The following is a 14,306-nucleotide window of genomic DNA, read 5'->3' on the forward strand; positions in this document are numbered from 1 at the left end:
TTAAAATTACTAACAACACTGCACCCAGCTACCTTAAGGACCTTTTAAACCCTTATGCTCCTGCCAGGGCTTTAAGGTCATCGTCACAGTTACTGCTGGCTCAGCCCAGATCTCGACTTAAGACTAGAGGTGATCGATCGTTTGCTCTTGTTGCACCTGTGCTGTGGAACAATCTCCCGATTGGCATCCGGGCATCTGATTCTATTCATTCTTTTAAATCACAGCTTAAAACATATCTTTTTAAACTTGCCTTCTCCACCTTTTAATTGCTGGTTTGTTTGTTTGTTTGTTTGGTTGCTGTGACCTATTGACCTCTTGTATTAATTCCCTCCTATCTTTCTATTGGTGTTTTTTATTATGGTGGTACAGCTTTTATCTTGCTATTACCCATGTGCTGTAGTCATTCTTATTGGTAGCTTTTATCTATGAACATAACTCCTTATTTTTATTTATCCGTTATCAATGTTTGAACCTTTTATTGTTTTATGTAAAGCACTTTGGTATGCCCAAGGCTTTTAAATGTGCTCTATAAATAAAGATTGTTGTTGTTGTTGTTGCTATTACATTTGCAGTCCTAAAGTTAAAATGGGTATTTTGAGCAAGTATGTTCATGATATTCACCACTTATGCCCAACCTACTGGCCTTAAATTGTTAACTACAATAAGTGATGAGATGATGATGGGAAATTTATTAATTTTGTATGTGTTTGTTCATCAATCAAACTACTACTAATAGTAATACTAACACGACTACTAGTACCACTGCCACAATAATAATAACAATACCAAAAATACTACATTTTATTTTAGGTACCTTTCAAAACAAGAAACGTTTTTTGAAATTATCAATGAGAGTTGATAGTTTAAAGAGACGTGTTTTAAGATGGGATTTGAAGTTAGAGACCAAGATCAATATTGAAGATTACTGTTAGAAGAAAGTTCCAGACGTGGGGGCAACTGCAACTGTAAAACATACTGAAGCACGAGTAGTGAAGTGGACAGAAGAAGAAGATCTGAGGGCATCGGCGTAACTTTGTGCTGAACATTAGGGGATTTATTTACCCAGATTAAATTAATTTTGCGGGTAATAACAGAAATGAGTAAAGAACATCAACAGCCTATTTATGTAAGATAATTCATAATTTTATTGGTTGGGTCTGATTATTGGGGGGGGGGGGGGGGGGGGGGGGTCATAACCCCCCTAACCTCCCTGGAAATTACGCCCCTGCCTGAGGGTGCAATTGGGTGTGTTATGCAGAAGTTCAGAGTTGTAATGCAGAACAAGGTTGTGGGTGACTTTAAAGTGACTAGGAGAGTTTTATTGTTTAGAATTTAATCCCCAAACTCCTTCATGGCATGCATTTTTAATTTCTCTTTGATATTTGGGCTGATTGGGACCTGATGAATGTAAAAACAAAGAATTACTAGATTTTTTTTACCTGATTTTTTTTTCTGCGAAAACTGAGATCCACATATGAGGACATTTGTATTTGTAAATCAAATGCTTATTTGTGAACCGAGTTTTGTAACCGTGTAAACCAAAATATGTAAAAATGTTATGTTTGTGCATCTACAGATGAGAATTTGTGTGTGTGTAAAAGAGATTTGTGTTTGTAAAAATATTTACAGGAGTTATAAATTTTTTGGTTAAGGTCTGCTTACAGATACAAAGCAAAGAACTACGCGTAAAACTCTGCGCTCAGCTTCCCTGGCTATGGGACTTACAAATACAAATTTTGATCCGATTTTTCTTCCTTTCAGCTGATTGGTCAATGTCACGTTAATCACACATTTAACAATCCAATCAGAGAACAGATGGGTTTGGCTGTCGGAGGGGTGCTTTACGCAGTTTCAGGTCCTGGAAGAATAAATGCCCTTTTACATGCCAGCTCAGTATTTTTCTTCATCACCATAAAGGATCACAACTCCAATGTCCAAAGTCAAAGTCACCCTCTGTTCTGTTCGTTTTTCGAGCAAATTAGCTTTGAACTCCTCTGCACAGGCACTGAAATTGCTGTTACAGAAGCCACACTATGCTGAAAAGACCCCAACACAAAATACTAAAGATATGGAATTTGAAGCTTTGGTAATTTCTTATCACATCTTTGTCAGACTGCCCATTCCAAAACACCAGATTGTTGAGAGAGGCTGCATGCATTGAGTTACATGAGTCTTTGTCATGCACTCTTGTGCATCATGGAGATTCAACAGAGAAAGAGAGAGTACACATATGTGGTTTCTACATCACATCACACTGACTGCTCACAGCAGACAAAAAGACCCTCAGACTACTGAAAACATCCAGGTGTCCCCAATACCAAGTCTGCCCCTCTCAAGGGATTTTTGTAACAATGAATTGATTCATTCAGGTTTTTCAATTAATCAGAAGCTAATAAAACATTTCCTTTAAATGCATATTTGTACCCTTTAATTGTATTTGATATGAAGTAAGCTTGACTGACCGTCCATGTTCTCAAAAAGAAATCACACTTGTCACCGGGAACTCACAATGTCCTTGCTGCGTGTTTTCCACCTGCTCTCTTGCTGCACTTTGGCTGTGCTTTCGTTTGTCACCAATTGGACTTGTTAACTGACACCTTAACTACACAAAACAATGAGCAACAGCTCATGCTCATGAATATTTTTTTGCTGTGGGATTGCAAATCGATTCAAACCCACAGCACTGTTCACATTTTATGTATCAGAGCTGGTCATCACATTAACCTGTGTCAATTTTTTTGTTTATTTTATAAGTAGTAACAGGGCTGAAAATCAAAAGCCACATGTAATATAAAAACAATTTATAAATAAAAGATATTTATGAAAAAATTGTTTGAAGCAGATACTTTGATAACTGTGACTGCACAATGAACTGAGACATACTTTCTTTAGGGATTATTAAAGTATTCTGATTCTGACATAGTGTTGAACAGCTCAGTAAATCCCCTCAGTGCTTTAAAAACAGGACAATTCAGAGTTTGAATAAGGGACTGGTAAAATGTTTCTGTTTCTCATCCTAGTTAAAGAAGTTTTAAACAAGGTAGGTATTTTTTAATTAAGTTAAGTTTGAAAAATGGGAGAAACTGATGCATTTATTCCCTCTTGACAGTGGCACATGCACATGTAATGCTTCATTAATGCATAACTGCAGATTAAACAATCAATCAATGCATGGAATCCAATGTCTTTGAAATCAGCTGCTTTTTTAAAATAAATGTAGCACTATTAATTTTTTCTGAAAAAATATAAAATTTTCATGGCTCAAAACACATTTAAGCTTTATTTTTACACCCACTCCAAGTGTCACAATCAATCTCGATCTGCGGGCTAAATATGAACTAGAAGCTACATTTGAGGGAAATTAGTGAGACGGTCATGCTGTCTCATGCATAACAATAACAAGCACAAGCTGAAGAAGAAGTGAAGCAACAAATAGCCAAGATAACCACTGATCCTGAGACATGCTTTCATCCTGGCCTCAGGCTACAATTTTAAAAGACTGCTTCATGACCTAAAGTTGTTTGATCACTATGGTGTGACTTGTCCTTCCAGTTGGGGAGGATGAGGGAATGAAGATGGGACAAGGACACATTGTGGAAGAGAGACAGAGATTAATACTAACTCAGGATTAAATGCAGAGAGTTGTATAAACACAGAGTGAGTGAAAAGGGTAAGTGAACAAGAAACAGTGCATTATGGGAAGCCCCCAGCAGCCTAGACCTATTAAAGCATAACTAAGGGAGGATTCAGGCTCACATTATCCAGCTCTAACTATATGCTTTAGCAAAAAGGAAATTTTTAAGCCTAGTCTTAAAAGTAGAGAGGGTTCCTGTCTCCTGATTCCAAAGTGGAAGCTGGTTCCACAGAAGAGGGGCCTGAAAACTAAAGGCTCTGCCTCCCATTTCACTTTTAAATACTCTAGGAACAACAAGTAAGGCTGCAGTGTGAGAGCAAAGTGCTCTAATGGTACTGCTAATACAGTACTGTGTGGTCTTTAAGATGAGATGGGGCCCTATTGTTCAAGACCTTGTATGTGATGATGTGATCCTTCCTCTGCACATGCCTCTCTAACTATGTCTCCATCTTGGTCACTGCTAATATAAATCTTATCATCTTTAAGTCTATCACCAGCGTTAGTCCTTGAAAACTTTACCATTATATCTGTCTCCCTATCATTCACACAGCTATTTTTTGATTCTACTATATACATCTCTTCTCTCCATTACATAGGTTTCCTTTCACCTGCTCCCTATGCTCACTACAGATCACATAGTCTGTTGCCCTATGACAGCTGGGATAGGCTCCAGCCTCACCCCTGATTTGTATAAGCGGAAGAAACTGGATGAATGAATCCTTTTCTTTTTTCCCTCTCGTTCTCTTTTTTAGCTTGTTTTGCATTATGTTATGTAAAGCATGTTCCTGTTTTCAGTGCTTCCTTTTCTGACTTTGATCAATAGTTACATTCATTTTCATATTCAAAACCAAGGTCACTACAAGAGAGCCTTTCAAAGTCAAAGTCACCCTCTATTTTCTCCGTTCTTTAGACATATTAGCTTTGAACTTCACTGCACAGGACGTGAAATTGCTGCTACAGAAGCCACATTATGTTGAAATGACACCAACACCAAAAACTAAAGAGATGCATTAAGTTTTGTTGCTTCTGCTATTGTTTGAGTACTTTAAGATCCAGAGGTTCCAGTTCATGTCTGAGTTCATTAAGCTGACTTGAATTTGATGGTTTGGTAATTTTTTATCACATCTTTGCCAGACTGGCCACTCTAAAACACCCGATGGTTGATTTTGCAGATTAATTCTACCTAATGAAGAAGGTAATTACACTTAAAATAAAAGTGTAGAAAGGAGGAGAGCACCTGAGCACAGAAGTACAGATACAGTTATAATGTGTGTTACCATCAAGATATCAAGAGAGAAAGAGAGGCTGCATGCCCAGAGATGCATGGGTCTTTCCCACATACAGGGCTATAGACTAACTTTTTGCCATGGGCGTACCAGTATGCCTAACTTTAAAAAGTTAGGCGTACCGGCACAAAAGTTAGGCGCACACAAATTTTATAATAATTTATATAATATGATGTGTTTTTCTGGATACACTGTGCTTTTTCAGCATTCAAAGATTGATGACACCGTGTCAGAGCACTGGCTATGAATTTCAGAAGGATCAGGCCTTAACTTAACAGAAAAGTTAGCAATAGTTCTTTTCCTATTACAGCTACATCCACTTCTGTCATGCCTAGGCTGCTCACTAGGGCTGGGTATCATCACTGATTTCTATAATCCATTCAATTCCGGTTTTCAAAGTCCCGATTCGATTCAACTTAGCCTCAGACAGTCAGAAATATTATAATTCTGATCATTTATCAGTACTGACTTCATCAGAATTGTGAACATCACTGTAAGAAACTCCATTCCGGGTTTCTCTGAAGCGTGGGCTTTCATCATCAGAGTTCATCCTTTAACCTATAACAATTAAAATATTCTCAAGTATGATCAACGGTTAATTACGGCACCGGCCGGAGTACCGGGAGCAGTTTGGAAGAACAAAAAGACGCGGAGACTGTTCTAGATTGTCATCCCAAACTAACTCAAAGTTTATTCTTTTGTGCAGCAGTTTTTTATAGGCAGACAACAAGTTTCAGTTTCAGACCCTGCCCACTGGGTGGGGTGGTGTCCTTCGACAGTTGGAATCCTTTGTTCTACAGATGCACTCTCAAGGCCTATGAATCTTATACAGAGGTCTCCTACATCCTGAGTTCTGACACAAACCAGATGGTCTTTACGTACACATCCTCTGCAAGGGAGTGATAAGTAAAAAGAGTGATTTGTTGGTGTTTTCCTTCCAACCTTAGCATCTACTTTCACACCATAAATCTTGAGTTGACAAGGCAAGAGAAAATAACGGTTAACATAAAGAGCCTTGTTGATTCTTGTCTAATATCATCAAAAAGTACCCAGTATTTGCTCCCATAATACTAAAATATCTAACAATCACAGCAGATGCCTTTGTGTGAAAGTAACTGAGAATAAAACACAGAAAAACATGAAGGAGATTTTCCTGGTCTGGCTTTTTATAGCAGATAATGAAGAAAATATAATCTGATCAAACATTATTCAGCTTTAAATATTGTTCAGCTTTAAAGTTACTGTGCAACTGTGTAATAAAATGTGTGCTCACGACTTTGGCCTTGAGAGCGATAAGAAGCGATCGCCTCATCCTGCAGGTGGAAGATATCTGCAAGCGAAGAGGCTAGAACACCCAAGGCCGATTTCCTTTTATGGAGTTGTTTTTCTGCTAATGCAGCACTTTCCTCACAACCCCCTCCTGTAAGTTTTAGAGAATATATACCCATCCTTACAGCAAATATTAGGAATCTCCTGATGTGAGCTGTGTTGAGAGGTTGTCTCTGTCTCAATAAAAGTTCACTGATTCCCCATCTGCTGCAGGTGTCCGGTTGTCTTCATTCTCCGCCAGCCTGGTTAAGTCAATTCCTCCTTAACATCTAAAAGAACCTATTTAATGAAGGAAGACGGGTTCACTTTGTGTTTAATATTATTCTATTGCTGTTGTTGTTTTTTTATATCCTTCAATTGGCGTCACGAACAGGATCCGCTCCAGGCCAAACTGGAACGGGTGGGAGGACATCGGCAGTGGTCTGAGTGAACGGAGTTTGGACAAAAGCTGTGTGCACACAAAAACAAGGTAAGCAGACCTTTTATTTCTGCTATATTGAACATTATAAAAATACTTAGTGTCCAAACTCCTAGTAATTCATAACCAAAATTGTCTGGCTTACTTAAGGCTTGTTGAGAATCAGACAAGTGAATAAGAGATAAGTGAATAAGAAATAAGTGAATAAGTGAATAAAGATAAGAGTGAACTGAGGTCTGACCACGGTTGCAGCCGACGGGTTGCTCTCCGGTGTCGGATAAATACCTCAGTGCAGGTCTGGGACCTTGAAAGGGTTTATTAGTAACGCCTTTCTAAACAAATTAAAAGGTTAAAGGCCTTGAGAATATTTTTTAGTAATATTCTCTAAACTACAGAAGGGTTAGGAAGGCCCAGAGGACTTTATTAGAAAAGATCCTCTAAAACTTAAAAAGGAGAAGTACTGGTTGGAGTCCAAAGGAGGGGTCCCTTTGATCAATAGGAGAAAACGGATCTCTTCTTAAAACCCCGATGATTTCAGTGTTTTAAATGTTTTGATGTTCTGTTTGATATTGGACACACATAAATACACGCTGAATGCTTGCTGTGGAACACTGGGCAGGACAGTTTGGTTCTCCGTTGTTCACAGATTACACAATTAAAGGAACTAGGTTCCTCTTTTGGTTAAAATAATACACCACACATAGAATTTTTTTTTTTTACACATTTATTACATACATAAGGAGGGTAATGAGTGACTGCAGGTAATGTATGAAGTGTGAATGAGACGTGTGAACAAGGTGACAACCAACTAGCACCCCTATCAGGAAGCTCTAGGCAAGGTTACCCGCCAGACTCCGGTTTGGTAGAAGCCTGGTAACACCTGAAGGGATATTTCAGTGCTGACTCACCTTTAAAGCAGCGCCCCAGCTGTTAGTGCCTAACAGAGGCAGAAACCCAGCTGGCCCAAATTCTCCTTTAAAATCAATAAATAGAACATAAATTACCGGTGTGTGTAAATAAGTTGTATAAATCTGTTAGATCTGAAACTCCTGCTAAAAAACTTCCTCTCTACAACTCTTTTCTCTTGTCTCCCTATTTCTCTCAGTTGGGATTCTGTGTGTGTATGTGTGCTGGAGAAATAAAAAAAAGGAAAAGGGTCTCTCTCTCTGTCTCTGTGAGAGGAAAAAGGTGGGGGCCGAGTGAGCCCGCGGGGCCGAGCGGGTCCGCGGGAGCGAGCGTGTATGCTGTATGAGGAAGAAGGGAGTGAGAGGGAGCGAGTGAAAAGAGTAATCGAATATTTGGTGATTTTTTATTATTTCAGAGGCACTGGGTAAGAGTTTTGACTTTAGCTGTGAGAGTTGTGAAAAGAGCAGGTTTTTCTTTGGTTGTAGACGGTGAGTAATCGGTGTTTTTCTGCCTATTGTGCTGCGTGGAAGACACAGAAGTGTAGAAATGTTTGTGGTTTATCTTTGTTTGACGTTTTATATAGAGTTGGTTGATTCAGGGTGATTTCTCCCGTTTAAGGGAGGAGTTGCATTGTGGTTATGTTAAAGCTTTGCTGTAGGGGTATGTGTGTGATTTTGTGCTGGCTTCGCATGTTTAAATGGATGCATAGAAGTTTGTCAGTGAGAAATTGTTATGGTGGGGTTTTAAAGTTAGTAAAGAGTCAAACAACGCCCACTGTTTTAAAAAGGCCCAAAACATCATAAAAGACACCTCACATCCTGGCCACTCCCTGTTCGAACTGTTGCCCTAAGGCAGACGGTACAGGGCAATCAGAGCAAGGACTAATAGACTCAAACACAGCTGTTATCCAACTGCAATAACACATCTGAATACTACAAAAATGTCCACCATGCCACTCTTGTGTTAATCTATGCACGGTCTGAAGCATGACGGTGGGAATACTTAGTATTTTAAGTATTCTATCTATTTTATTGATTGAATTTTATTGTTTTTTTTTATATTTGATATTACTAGGGATGATGCAATGATCGGGGACCATTCTTAATGTCGTCGGTCTCATGACAATGACAATAAAGTTTTTGATTTTGATTCTGATTCTGAAATACACCCTCCTCAAGAGTTCAATGATTTAGGCAGTTATGTTTATACAAATACTAAATGTATGTTTAGTGTCTTCATACAGGTGTTTTTTCTTAACCTGGAAGCCTGAGTACGGCAGCAGAAGACAGGCCAAGCTTTGGCTAAAATTCACGGCTGGACACCAGAGTTGTCCTCACCCCTCCCGGTAAAACAAAAAAGAGAGAATGTAGTTTGAGGCGGGTTTTTCTCGCTGAACTGCTCTGGGTGCTGTGTCCCTGAATCTCACCAGTGTTAACCTCTGGCGGAAGACATGGAGAAAAGGAAAAGATGTTCCTGGTAAATCACTGAAACAAATAAAACCACACACAACCAGAGAAAGATATGAGAAGGGTGAGGAACAGACACATGTGCGTGTTAGAGAAATGCCTCGTTTGAGAAAAAGTTAAAGTAACCCATATACAGACGCACCCATACATGCAATGAAGAAACAGCTTACATACATGTGCACGTACATGCAAGGTTAAAGTAGCGACACTTAACATACACCTGTTTTTAAATGATATAGTTTATACATTACTGACAATTAAACGCTTTGGGTTGCAGGACAACAACGTAACGTCAAAAGACAAAGACACTGGTCTGAGGATTAAGTGAGGACACGACAAATTTAGTGGTTAAAAGGGTCGACTTGGGACATGTTTTTGTTGATTGTTTAAGACAAATGACTACTGAATGATAGGAAATTCCTTTTTAGGTTTCTAAACAGGATCTTAAGAATTTTAACACGTACCTGTGTTGTCCTGTCAACTTGAGGGGTTATGAGTTGATTATATGGAAAAAAAAAAAAAAACAAAAACAAAAAAGGGGGGAGACGAGATCTCGTTGTTTCTCCCCTCTCGGGATAACACAGCCAACACAGCACAGCCAACACAACATCAGTTTCCTGTTCGCCTGTTTTGTTTTGTTTTTGTTTTTTCTGAGAGCCGAAGCTGACCTGGACTCCTACCCTCCCCTCTACCATCGTTGCCCTCTCCGCGACCATCTTTGACCCTTTGACCCCTGAAGGCCACAGCAGCTGGACTCACAACAACAACTTGAGGATGTCAACAGTGCTGCAAAAGAGTGATCTCATGCAGCAGAGACGGAGAGCACTAAACCTAAAGCCCGTTTCACTACACGGGGGAAATTCCCAGGCTGCGTCAGCTGACAGAGCTGTGACGAGACGCGCATTAAGCCCGGAGGAAAAGGGACGGTGAGCAGAAGGATGCTGACCTCTGAGAAGAGCCGAACAGCAGAGCTGCAGAAGGCCGTGGAGCAAAGTAAGCAAAAGGGTCAAGGTACAAGGAGAAGATGCAGGCAGCTGCAACAACGGATGAAAACAGACCCAAAGAGGAGGGGAGGACCCTAGGCCATGCGTCAGGCCGCTGGTTTACCTAAACTACAGAACAGGAAGGTGATGAACACAAACATATACCAACACACGAACACACACTTCTGCATGCGCCTACTTAGAATGAAGGGAAACACACACATGAACACTTATGCACTTGTTGAGGGAGTAAAAACTGATACATACCCATGCACTAAAATCAAAATGTTGATTTAATTTACTAAGAAGTGACACACAATGCTCCAGCTGCTGCAATGAAGAATGCTTTACTGACAAAGGCTCAATGCTGCACACAACAAAGTCAAATACAGAATTTGCTATAATAATAAGCCCAGAGGGCATTTGTGTGGTCTGGGGAGCAGAGTCCGGAGCGGTTTGGTTATGAAAATGATGCCCGTGCGAGATATCTGGGGCTTAAGGCCTCGACTTAATTGTTTACTCTACACTAAAAAGAAAAGAAAACACTCTGAGCAGTGGTGCAGAGTGAAAACGAGGAATTAACAGTGTGAGTTTTATTTCAGAGCGCCACGTCATTGTGATGGAGATTTAATAAAGGAGGAACACACGGACAAAGAAGAAGAGAAGGGGGGGCAGCCCTTGAACGCGATTGCCTGAGGCATTAAAGTTCTGTACTAAATTCTGGTTTCCAGTGTGAGAAAAGTCGCGCAGTGCCAGTAGTAGAGCTAGGTTGAGTGATGATTCTAAATTACTGTAAGTAAATCATCGTACACCGTTCAAGTTTCATGATAACGGGGATCTAGACTTTGTTGAACCCTAGGCAATTTGAACAGGTAAAAGTCGAGTGACCAAGTAGCAGTTGAATAAAAGTCATTGAATAAGTGTTGAAATAAACTGGCAGAATTAAGAGAATTAAAACATTTCAAGAGCTCAACTTACTTAATGGTTCAATTTTGTTTCACGAACGCAAAACATATAGGTTTATGAATATGAAAAGGTTGAGGTGGTGTTGATTTGACTCTGTGTAGGTTTAGGTTGGTATTTTTATTGATGGGAAGAATATTCAGTGACAAGTCCTAAGACCCGGGCGTCTGCATTTTGTTTTTGTTATTTTTCATTTTATTTTGTTTTATATTTACTGATTTTTGTTTGTGAATCTTTTCTTTAAGCAGATCTGCACATCGGAAATTACAAGCATTACACGTCGGCGAGAAAATTGTTGTAAGTGAGTTTCTCCGCATTGAAATGGGTTCTGGAGGAAACACTTGTGGGGACAATTAGAAACGAGAGTCCCTGTTTAAAAAAGGATTCAGCGAGGTAATCCAAACTCAAGTTCTTGTTTCTTTTTGAGATGACGTCATTTTGCTGAGTGTGGAAACTAGATGCGACGACAGGTTTCACTGTCAGCAAAGAACGGATGAATGGATGAAAGACTGGGAATAAAAACAAACGGACTGACTGGTAAAAGATGACAAGACTTGACCATGACTCAAGGTTAACCACCTCCACCTAGATAGGATAAAAGGGTGGATGAATTTATGTGGGTTTCTTTTACAGGAGTAGAAGGATGACAAAATATTCGAGGATGAGTGAACCTGTAAATGCCATTTTTGTGTCTTGTGTTGCTTACAGAGGTAACTGCGCAGCGTTACCATTTACATTTTCTTCCCTACAGGGTTACAGTTTTAATGTTTTTCTATTACAGGATTTCTGGGCGGATGTGTGAAGAAACGGTGTTTATGGGTTAGGAGTTGGGGATGCTATTACACTGTATTCTGGTGAGAGTGTTGGGGGAGACACACCCTGTCTTGAAAACTGTGATTCTTTTACAGGAAATGTTTTATAGCACCTATGGAATGAGGATGCCTGACTACGGTCAATGTGCTGCTAATGTTTGCTTTGCTTTGGTGAGAGGGGTGCAGTAGAAAACAGACAAGTGACATGAAAACAAGTAATAATAACAAATAACAAATTTGGGGACAGTTTGACCTAGAGCCCACTAACTGGCCATTAGGGGCTCTCTCTCTCTCTCTCTCGCTCTCTCTCTCTCTCTCTCTCTCTCTCTCTCTCTCTCTCTCTCTCTCTCTCTCTCTCTCTCTCTCTTGGAATAACATTGCCCAAAGGGTGAATAAAGCAAATTGTGGCAATAATAGTGATTTAATGATTGGAGAAACCTGAACATGATACTTGTCTGTTGAGCTGAATCGTTTATTACTCTTATGATTTTCCGGTGGGACTATGAAGATTTTTTGGTACAGATTGCAGGTTGTTGCTCTTTAACTCCTAGAACACGCCCTTGGCGAGGTGGGGGGAACTGGACCACCTTTCTCTGCCCCATCATCCTCTATTAGAAGACATCCAAGCTAAGTAAACATGTCTTGGCCCTTTCCCCCTGAAATGACAGGCAGGCAAAGATGTTGCGTCTTTGTTTGCTTCCTGGCCCTGGGTCTCATTCCCATTGGCATAATCCTGATCGTGAGGGTGACGAACATTATCGTCTTTCTCTTGTTTAAATTCTTCTAGAATGGTTGTTTCTCTGTGGTGTTTTGTATTAGGCTTGTTATTAATTGTTTCCCTCACCCACTTCCTCTTGAAGGATATATCTGGTTGAACTGTGTCTGGTCGGGTTGTGAGGGTTAAGCGATGTTCTCAGGGTCTCCGGACTTAAGCCTGAGCGAATGTGTACTCCCACCACTGGATATAAATTGTTTTTTTCCACACCCCTTCCTCACGTTTTACCATATTCACTTTTGAATGTCCTTAGCAGTTACCGTTCTGAGTTTATTTTACGGTTGATTTATTATTTCACATTTTCACGTTTATATCTCTCATTATTATAGTATACTCTGTACTCTCCACATTTTTATCATTACTTATGCTTTTTGGTTGCTGAGTTACAGGAAATGTTAATTTTGTGTCACTACCCTGGTTGCACTGACTCGTTGTATCCTTTTGTGCAGGACAGCTGTTACTGCTTTCATCGGGAACCGAGACTGCTTGCAGCCGACCCCTGGGCAGGGTGGTGCCTGGACTCTTTTCTCCTCATCTGCAATGACAGATAAAGACAAATGATAAGACCCGAGGAGTTTTTCGAGCCAGGCTTCGACACGTCTCTGTGTTCCTTTGAATGTTACTTATTTTTGTGTGTTGACCCATTTAAGATGGGTCAAAAGGGGGATTTGAAGAAAATATAATCTGATCAAACATTATTCAGCTTTAAATATTGTTCAGCTTTAAAGTTACTGTGCAACTGTGTAATAAAATGTGTGCTCACGACTTTGGCCTTGAGAGCGATAAGAAGCGATCGCCTCATCCTGCAGGTGGAAGATATCTGCAAGCGAAGAGGCTAGAACACCCAAGGCCGATTTCCTTTTATGGAGTTGTTTTTCTGCTAATGCAGCACTTTCCTCACAACCCCCTCCTGTAAGTTTTAGAGAATATATACCCATCCTTACAGCAAATATTAGGAATCTCCTGATGTGAGCTGTGTTGAGAGGTTGTCTCTGTCTCAATAAAAGTTCACTGATTCCCCATCTGCTGCAGGTGTCCGGTTGTCTTCATTCTCCGCCAGCCTGGTTAAGTCAATTCCTCCTTAACATCTAAAAGAACCTATTTAATGAAGGAAGACGGGTTCACTTTGTGTTTAATATTATTCTATTGCTGTTGTTGTTTTTTTATATCCTTCAATAACCTTAAAAATATTCTACAATGTTCTGCATATAAAGTTTAAATTTCTTCAGTATTGAACAACAGAAAAAATAGGCTTTCTTGTCCGAGGTCATTTAAGTGAAAAAAAGGAAAAGAAAAGAAAAAGACAGCAGCCACAGCGCTGTAAACAACGGTAGACTGGTGGGTAATAAGCGAATGAATAATACAGAAAACAGAGATTGGAGACGGGAAACTGTTCTTGAAGCACAGAGAGATAGAGAGAGAGCTAGCTGTGCATGAAGTGTGATTTTAATAGTTGTGGAAGCAAAACAGCAAAATTCAGCTCGGTGAATTTTGGTTGGAGAGAGACAAAACCTGCAGCTCAGAATCAGCGCAAAAAGACGTAAACACAGCGCGGACCGGACGCATTGGATTCGCTAAGCTCCGACAGCTACGGACCGTCGGGTGAGAAAGCCGAGAAAGACAAAGCTGATCCTGATGCGTCGGTCCGTTCTGTGTTTACGTCTTTGTGTGGAATCCGTGTACCTGCTCTCATTTGCTGTTTGGTTGTTGTTGAACTGGTTTTGTGAGCTTTAA

The 14,306-nt window shown here is 40.0% G+C and overlaps 1 long non-coding RNA gene across 1 annotated transcript; it reads left to right on the forward strand.

Annotated features, from left to right (window-relative positions):
- Nucleotides 1–6,102: 6,102 nt before the first annotated feature.
- On the forward strand, nt 6,103–7,098 carry LOC146714425 (uncharacterized). Its single transcript, XR_014918817.1, has 2 exons — nt 6,103–6,494; nt 6,623–7,098. It is a non-coding gene; the product is annotated as an uncharacterized LOC146714425 (long non-coding RNA).
- The last annotated feature ends 7,208 nt before the right edge of the window (nt 7,099–14,306 follow it).

The sequence above is a fragment of the Copadichromis virginalis genome, linkage group LG3 (assembly GCF_057382275.1).
Source record: "Copadichromis virginalis isolate Kocher_CV1m ecotype Utaka linkage group LG3, C_Virginalis_male_GT1.1, whole genome shotgun sequence".
Classification (NCBI taxonomy): Eukaryota; Metazoa; Chordata; class Actinopteri; order Cichliformes; family Cichlidae; genus Copadichromis; species Copadichromis virginalis.